Source organism: Diceros bicornis, chromosome 25 (genome assembly GCF_020826845.1).
Source record: "Diceros bicornis minor isolate mBicDic1 chromosome 25, mDicBic1.mat.cur, whole genome shotgun sequence".
NCBI classification, from domain to species: domain Eukaryota; kingdom Metazoa; phylum Chordata; class Mammalia; order Perissodactyla; family Rhinocerotidae; genus Diceros; species Diceros bicornis.
In genome coordinates, this window is record NC_080764.1 from 8377679 (window position 1) to 8386887 (window position 9209).

General features: G+C 50.5%; 1 pseudogene; it reads left to right on the forward strand.

The window, feature by feature from the left end:
- The first annotated feature begins 1871 nt into the window (after positions 1-1871).
- On the forward strand, positions 1872-5786 carry LOC131421539 (cytochrome P450 2D14-like; annotated as a pseudogene).
- The last annotated feature ends 3423 nt before the right edge of the window (positions 5787-9209 follow it).

Below are 9209 nucleotides of genomic sequence, written 5' to 3' on the forward strand. Positions count from 1 at the left end.
GACATTCAAAGGAACTAGAATGTATGGCCTATTCACAGGAAAAAAGCAATCAATGGAAACTGTCCCTGATGTTGGAGCTGCTGGAAACAGACTGTATATCAGCTAATTCAATATGTTCACAGGAGTAAAAGAAAACATGTCTAAAGAACTACAGGGAAGTGGGAGAATGATGTGTCACCAACTAAAGAATGTCTGAAATGAGATAGAAATTATAGAAAGAAACCAAGGAGAAATTCTGGAGTTGAAAACTGCAATAACTGAAATGAAACTTCACTACAGGATCTCAGGAGCAGATTTGAACAGGCCAAAGAAAAGTCAGTGAACATGAGCACAGCTCAGCTGAGATGATCCAGGCTGAGGAACAGAAACAAGGATGAAGAATAATGAGCAGAGATTCAGAAACCTGTGGGGCACAATCAAGCATACTTCACACAAATAATGGGAGTCCAAGCAGAACAAGAGAGAGTTAAAGGACTAGAAGGAATATTGAAGAAATATTGAAAACTGAATACTCCCCAAATTTGATGAAAAACATTAATCTACACGTCCAAGAAACTCAGTGAACCCCAAGTAGGCAAGTAGGATAAAATCAGAGATCTATAACTACACACATCACAATCAAAGCGTCAAAGACAAAGAGTTTTGAAAGCAACAAGAGAGATGCAAGACGTGCATCATTATTACCCAAGGATCTGTCCTCAATAATATGTTCATCAGATTTGTAATCAGAAACCATAGAGGCCATAAAGGAGTAGGATGACAATATCCCTCAGGAAGTCACTGGAGGATGTCACAAGCTTGGGAAAGGGCCTCTGGGCTCCACCAGTTGTCCAGTCAGGGTAAATGGGGAGCTCAGAGAACAACCCTGTTGTCCCCCCGACACCCAGATTTAAACTTGCCACAGCTACACCAGAGTCTAGGAATCTGGGCTGTGCTGTAAGCCAGTGAGGACCCTGAGCCTCGCAGGGAGCAGCCTCCACCAGAAGAAGCCCCGCCCAGGCATCCAGAGCCCTCGCTGAGAACCAGGGCACTTGGTACTGGGTCTGCGTGTGTGTGTGTGTGAGAATCTGTGCGCCTGAGTGTAGTGTGACTTTCTGTGTTCATGTGAGTGTTGTCTGAGAGTGGCTGGCTTTGTGAGTGTGTCGATTTCTGTGTGGGGGTTCTGTGGGTGTGTGTGCATGTATGAGCATGAAGGTAAGAGTCTGGGAATAGATGAGTGGTTTGTGTGTGATTAGGTGTGTCTGTGTCTGTGCATGTCAAGTGGTCAGGGTGAGGTGAAGGGGACAAATGGAGACCCTCAGCCCCCTCTGTCTCCCTGCCACCCTCTACGGGTGTGGTCCTTCTCATCGTCAGGCAAGTGCCAATGACCTCCCAGGTGAAGGCCTCTCAGGAGGAGGCAGGTGAGGTAGATGAGCTCAAGAACATGTCGTCTCTCTGGAGACGAGATTGTGACCACATTAGGTAGTGTGAGGCTAATGTGACAGGTGGGTGGGAGGATCAAGTCCAAAGACCCCTGGTCCTCCTTGGAGCCTCTATAATGCTGAGGAGACAGGCTGGGGGTGGACACATCTCTATTACCCCCAACTCCACCCCGGGTAAGGACTTGAAGAGGGGGAAGGGACAGGACTTCTGTGGCCACCCCTGCGCTGACCTTCCCTAGCCCCTCACTGCACCCTCTGGCAGGACAGTCTTCCTGTCAGGTTGGCTTAGGGCAGAGGGCAAGGGCCAGTTTCAGCTTCCTTTATAAAGAGGACCCAGGCTTGTGAAACCCTCAGGGCTGGTGCGAGTGCCCTCCCTTGCCTGGTCCTAGATGCCTGGTGTGGTGAGTGTGCCAGTGTGTCCAGAGGAGCCGAGTGCCCACTGAGGAAGCCATGGGGCTGCTGACCGGGGAGACACTGGGGCACCTGGCTGTGGCTGTGGCCATCTTCCTGCTCCTGTTGGACCTGATGCACCGGCACCAACGCTGGGCCCCACACTACCCACCAGGCCCCTTGACTCTGCCTGGGCTGGGCAACCTGCTGCAGGTGGACCTCTAGGACACTATGTCCTGCTTTAGCCAGGTGAGGAAGGTGGGGGGTGGGCACAGAGGTTCTAGGGACCCCATGTAGCAGAGAAAGTGGGTGGTGATGAAGCCACAGGCTGGACAAGGAGCTGGGGGAAAAGGAGGAGGCAGATTTGAGAGGCCTCCTGGGGGAGGGCATCTGTGCAGGGCCTGAGGACAGTCTGAATTTTCCAATCAAAGGTCAGAGAGGGCAAAGGCCTGGAGGGGGTGAAACTTGACAGTGGGTTTGGGATGCAGTGAGACAGAGCTTAAGTTATGTGAGCCTGAGTCCCTTCTGAGGACATCAGGAGGAAAGGTCTTGAGATTGGGGGGTAGGGGGGAATCTGGTCATGAGCCCCATTTAATCAGGAAATCGAGGTTGAGAGGGACAGTGACCAGGTTCAAATCTTTTGCTGCTGTGAGACCTTGAGCCTCACTGCTCACCTCTGTGAACCTCAGTTTCTTCCTATAAATGGGATGCTAATTTGGCCTTCTGACAATGTTCGTGACATTTGCAAAATCATAGCTAGGTGATCTGGTGCAACATGAGGTCCTCGACCATAAAGGATGTGACCCTCAGGGTTACGAGGCAGGATCAAATCCTTGCACTTACTGCTGGTGGTCCAGGGGTCAACCAAGGCTAGCACCAGGAGACTGGGGCCTGCAACCTGGCAGGGGCCGGACTTCACCAATGCCCTTGACCCTCGGCCTGCAGCTATGGCGCCGCTTGGGGGCCGTGTTCAGCTTGCAGATGGCCCGGACGCCCGTGGTCGTGCTGAACGGGCTAGTGGCCATGCGCGAGGCGCTGGTGCACCGCAGTGAGGACACCTCCAACCGCCCACCAGCATCCATCTTCAAACACCTGGGCTTCGGGCCACAAGCAGAAGGTAAGTGGAAGATGGGGCAACACGGTTCAGTGGTCACTGGGCCCGCAGTGACCCGAGACCCGCCAGGGCCTGGCGGAAACAGGGTGGTGGACCTGCGGTGCAGAGAAGAGTTAGCAAATTTTAAGGGGTGGCAGGTGGAGGAAGGTGCCTGCGCCAAGGCTGGGGAGGTGGGTGTGTGCAGAGTGGAGGGCAGGGCCTTATGGGGAATGGGCAGGAGACAGTGCACTGTGAGCAGGAGGTGGATGTCCGGATGGCGGGAAGTAGGAGCACCAAAACAGTGTGAGCGAGGCAAAGGGCCGACAAGGGCCTTCAGTAACCCTGGAAGGGGTTCACAGTGGGCCGAGCCAAGGGTGGGGCCGAGACTTACATCCAGTGGAGAGAGCTGTGGATGGGCAGAGAGTGGGACCTGTCCCTAGCCGGATGGGGGTGTAAAGTGTCCTGGCCTTGGCGGGAAGGAGAACGAGGTTAGAGTGGGCAGAACAGGCACGAGGCTATGGGAACAGGGGCGGGATGCGGGGCATGTCGCTGGCTAAACGGAAGGGCAGGCGAGCCCTTGAGCTAAGTGTGCTCACAGAGGCAGGCCCAGGGCACACCCGAGCCACACCCACTACCGCCCCACGGCTAGGGGTGGTCTTTGCCCGCTATGGACCCCGGTGGCCGCAGCAGCGGCACATCTCCGTGTCCACCCTGCACAGCTTCGGCCTGGGCAAGAAGTCACTGGAGCAGTGAGTGACCGAGGAGGCCTCGTGCCTCTGCGCCGCCTTCGCAGACCAGGCCGGTGAGTGCTGGGCTGAGAGACAGGAGACAGGGATGGAGGCTGGCAAGAGGAGATGGAGGCGACCCCCTGACCTGCACCTTCCCCTCCCAGGACGCCCCTTTAGCCCCAATGCCCTCCTGAATAAAGCGGTGAGCAACGTGATCGCCTCCCTGACCTTCGGGCACCGCTTCGAGTACAAGGACCCGCGCTTCCTCAAGATGTTGGACCGAACACAGGCTTTGCTGAAGGAGGAGTCCCGCTTCCTGCGCCAGGTGCGGGGTGGAGGGGGCCAAGTAGCCCCATAGACGAGCTCCGTGGAGGAAGCCACCGCCCTGCAATGGGCCTCCGCGGAGGAGATGTGGCAAGAGGCATGTTGGGTCAGCTGGCCCCAGGAGAGCCTAAGGAACCTGTACTTCCTTCATTGGAAGCCACCAGAACCCATAAGATGTAGATTTTATGTTTATTCTTTCGGGGCCCAGGCGTGGAGAGAGGGTCGAGATCTGAACTTGGAGAGGAACCGCATCAATGGTGGGGACACCCTGGAGGATGCTGGGAACTGACTGGCCGAGGTGTACACTTGAGCACGAGGAGGACCCAGGGCCCCACATCTGTGGCCCACACAGGTGCTGAATGCCATTTCCATGCTCCTGCGCATCCCCAAGCTGGTCGCCAAGGCCTTTCCAGGGCAGAGGGCCTTAATGGCCCTGCTAGATGAGCTGGTTGCAGAGCACAGGGTGACCCGGGACCCGGCCCAGCCTCCCTGAGACCTGACCGATGCCTTCCTGGATGAGGTGGAGAAGGTGAGCTGACAGGGACAGGGACAGGGTTGTGGGTTGAGGGCCCCATGAGGGGAGCCCAGGCAAAGTGGCAACTATACCTGGGCTGATGAGTGCAGACTGGGAGGCCATTTGGGGTTTCCTCCCTCTGCCCCTGAGCCCGCCCTCTCTGCACGGCCCAGGCCAAGGGGAACCCCAAGAGCAGCTTCAATGATGTGAACCTGCGCCTGGTGGTGACTGACCTGTTCTCTGCCGGGATGGTGACCACCTCGACCACGCTGGCCTGGGCCCTCCTGCTCATGATCCTGCACCCAGAAGTGCAGCGTGAGCCCAGCCTGGGGGCCCAGTGGGATGGGCCAGGGAGGAGAGGGACAGGCTGGGGGCCCTGAGGTTGGTTGGCCACCAGGAGCTCTGAGCAGAGGCTGGGCCCTGGCTCAGTGATCAGAGGGACCTCCTCCTCCCCATGGGCACAGCCCCTGCACAGGAGTCAGGAGGAGGTCGGGGTCCAGCCTCCTGGGTTCTGACCACTGTGGGGATGCTTGTCTGTCCAGGCCGTGTCCAACAGGAGATCAATGAGGTGATAGGGCAGGCGTGGTGACCAGAGATGAGGGACAAGGCCCACATGCCCTTCACCATGGCCGTGGTCCATGAGGTGCAGCCCTTTGGTGCTGGGAAACTTCTTTGACTGAGAGTAACTTGAAAGAGTCCAGGTGTGTATCAGGCAGAGAGTGCGGCCCAAGCGAGTTTGGTCGCAGGGGTCCAGATGTCCCTCACCCTGGACGCCACTCATGCCAGGAATCTCCTGCCAGGGGACTATGCTCATCACCAACCTGTCCTCAGTCCTGGAGGATGAGACTGTCTCGAAGAAGCACTTCCGCTTCCACCCCGAGCACTTCCTGGACACCCAGGGCCACTTCCTCAAGCAGGAGGCCTTCATGCCCTTCTCAGCAGGTGCCTGTGGGGAGCCTGGCTTGCTGCCCCCTCCTGAGGGAGTCTTAGGGGCATGGAGCCCAGGACCCCAGGCTCACTGAGCCTGCTATACCCACCCACAGGCCGCCGCTCGTGCCTCGGGGAGCCCCTGGCCCGCATGGAGCTCTTCCTCTTCTTCACCTGCCTCCTGCAGCGCTTCAGCTTCTCGGTACCCACTGGACAGTCCCGCCCCAGTCACCACAATGTCTTTGGACCTCTAGTGAACCCATCCCCCTACCAGCTCTGTGCTGTGCCCCGCTAGAGGGGAACACTAACCGCCCAACCTGCTCCTCAGTGGGGGTCCTGATGTCCAATAAACCAGTCTGAGGGCTCCAACCTGGCTTGAGTCCCACCTGATCCCCCTGATCAGTTCTTGGCAGTGATGAAGCATTTTTTGGCTCCCCAGGGCCAGCTCCTACCCCTGCCTGATCCAACCTTACTTGGCATTTGACCCCATTTGAGAAGCAGATATACTGAAGATCAGAAGATGACAGCTTACCCTCTAGTCTCCCATGGAGACCCAGCACTGGCTGCCCTTGTTGGTGACTAAGTCCATGTAAAAGTCTTGACTCCTGGGTGTCAGGGAGCAGGAGGAGTGTGAATGGGCTTCTGATAGGAATCAAGCCCAATCCCTGGCTGGGTGAGCACCCTCAGCTTCAGGGATTCACTACAAGGACTCACAGGAATCAGAAAAGCTGTTATACTCATGGTTATGGTCTTTCCAGAGAAAGATCCAGACAGCATCAGCAGTGGTCAAAGGCACATAGGTGGAGTTCAGGAAGAGCAGGCACAAGCTTCCAGCAGTGTCTCCGGAGGATTCGTGCTGACAGTTCTCAGTTCTCCCAGCAATGATGTGTCACACAGCAGAGAGTATTGCTCACCAGGGAAGCTCACCCAAGTCTGGGTGTTCAGGGATTTTCTTGGGGGTCAGTCACTTATACTTGAAGAGTACATGGCTCAGTTACTCAGTCTTCAGCCCCTCTCAAGGTCAAACTGTCTGGCCTGAGGCCCCCCCCCATAAATCATATTGTTGGCATAAACTATGTGATGTTTATGCTCTGTACCCAGGCCCCAGGTACAGAGACACTCTTATCAGGCACGTCATCCCAAGAGTTTAGGGGATGTTTTCCCAGAGCTTGTCAAGGGCCAGGATTTTTTTTTTTTTTTTTTTTTTTTTTTTTTTGGAATGTGCAGGGATTGAAAACCCCAAACCTACTGAGTAAAGTTTTTACTGCACAGGCCACCCCCCTGGTTTGGGCTTGTACAGCAAAATGGTCTTATTTGTTTGAGTATCTACATTTTGTGTGTGTGTGTGTGTGTGTGTGTGTGTGGTAAAATACACACAACATAAAATTTTCCATCTCAATCATCTTTGAGTTTACATTTAGTTCAATGCTATTAATTTCTCGTATTGTTATGCAACCACCACCCCATCCATCTCCAGAACTCTTTTCAAAATCTTGTAAAACTGAAACCCTGTCTCCATTCAACAATAACTCCCCATACCCCCTCCCCTGGCTCCTGGCAACCACTGTTCTACTTTCCGTCTCTGTGAATTTGACTACTCTAGGGACTTCACATAAGTGGAATCATAAGTATTTGTCGTTTTGTGACTGACTTATTTCACTTAGCAATGATGTCCTCAGGATTCATCGATGTTGTAGCATGTGTCAGAATTTCCTTCCTTTTTTAAGCTGAATAATACTCCATTGTATGTATAGACCACACTTTGCTTATCTCTTCATCCGTTGATGGACACTTGGGTTGCTTCTATCTCTCAGCTATTGTGAATAATGCTATTATGAACATAGGGTACAAATATCTTTTTGAGACTCTGCTTTCAATTTGTGGATATATAAGCACCGGACTGTTTTCCACAGCAGTTACACTACTTTATTATCCCACAAGCAGTGCACAAGGGTTCCAATTCTCCACATCCTCGCCAACGCTTACTATTTTCTGTTATTATGATAGTAGCCACCCTATGGGTGTGAGGTGGTATCTCATTGTGGTTTGGATTTGCATTTCCCAAAAGGTGAGTGATGTTGAGCATCTTTTCACGTACTTATTTTCCATTTGTTTATCTTTTTTGCAGAAATGTCTATTCAAGTCCTTAGCGCATTCTAAAATTGGGTTGTATGTTCTGTTGTTATTGTTGTTGTTTTGAGTTTTAGGAGTTCTCTATATATTCTAGATATGAATTCCTTATCAGTTGGAGTCATGTGCCACATAAGGACCTGTCAGTCAATGACAGACCACATGTATGACGGTGGTCCCATACGTTTAGTACCATATGGCCTATGTGTGTAGTAGACTATAGCATCTAGGTTTGTGTAAATATGCCCTATGATGTCAGACAATGACAAAATCGTCTAAGGACACATTTCTCAGAATGTGTTCCCATCGTTAAGCAACGTGAGACTGCATATGATTTACAAATCTTTTTTCCCATACTGTAAGTTCTAGCAACAGGGTTTTACTCTGTTGATAGTATATTTTGGTGTGCAAAATTTTTTAATTTTCATGAAGTCCAATTTGTCTATTTTTTCTTTTGTTGCCAGTGCCTTTGGTGTCATATCTAAGAAATCACTGCCAAATCCTTTTTCTCCTATGTTTTCTTCTACAAATTTTCTAGTTTTAGCTCTTAGATTTAAGTGTTTGATACATTTTGAATTAGCTTTTGTATATGGTGCTAGGTGAAGGTCCAACTTCGTTCTTTTGCATTAAGATACACAGATTTCCCAGCTCCATTTGTTGAAAAGACCGTCCTTTCCCCACTGATCAGCCTTGGATCCATGTCAAAATCATTTGACTACATATGAGGGTTTGTTTCTGGGCCTTCTTTTCTCTTCCATTGGTCTATATCTCTGTCTTCATGCCGGTACCACAGTGTGTTGATTACTGTAGCTTTGTAGTAAGTTTTGAAATCAGGAAGTATGAGTTATTTTTCTTTTTCAAGATTGTTTTGGTTATTTGGTGTCTCTTGAGATTTCATATGAATTTTAGGATTGGTTTTTCTAGTTCTTTGAAGAAGTCATGGGGATATTGATCAGTCTTGTATTAAATCTGTGAGTCACTTTGAGTAGTCTTGACATCCTTACAACATTGTCTTCCAATCCATAAACGTAGGATGTCTTTCCATTTCCTTGTGTCTTTAAGTTCTCTCAGCAATGTTTTGTAGTTTTCATGGTACAAGTCTTTCACCTCTTTGGTTAAGTTAATTCCTAAGTATTTTATTCTTTTTGACACTATTGTAAATCAAACTGTTTTCTTAATTTCATTATCACATTGTTCATCAATAGTGTATAGAAATACAGCCAATTTTTGTGCATTGTTTTTGTATTCTGCTACTTTCCTGAATTTGTTTATGAGGTCTAAAATGGTTTTTTGTGTAATCTTTAGGTTTTTCTACGTACAAGATCTTATTATCTATGAACAGAGATAAGGTTACTTCTTCCTTTCCATTTGGATGCCTTTTATTTCTTTTTCTTTCCTTATTGCTCTGGCTAAAACTTCCAGTACTATATTGAATGGAAGTGGCAAAAGAGGGCATCCTTTCTTTGTTCCTGATGTTAAAGGAAAACCTTTCAGTTTTTCATCATTCAGCATCCTCTTTGCTGTGGGTTATCATATATGGCTTTTCTTTTGTTGAGGTAGTTTCCTTCTACTGCTACTTTGTTGAGTGTTTTTAACATGAAAGAGTGTTGAATTTTGTCAAATGCTTTTTCTGCATCAATTGAGATCATGTAGCTTTTGTTCTTCATTCTGTTAATTTGGTG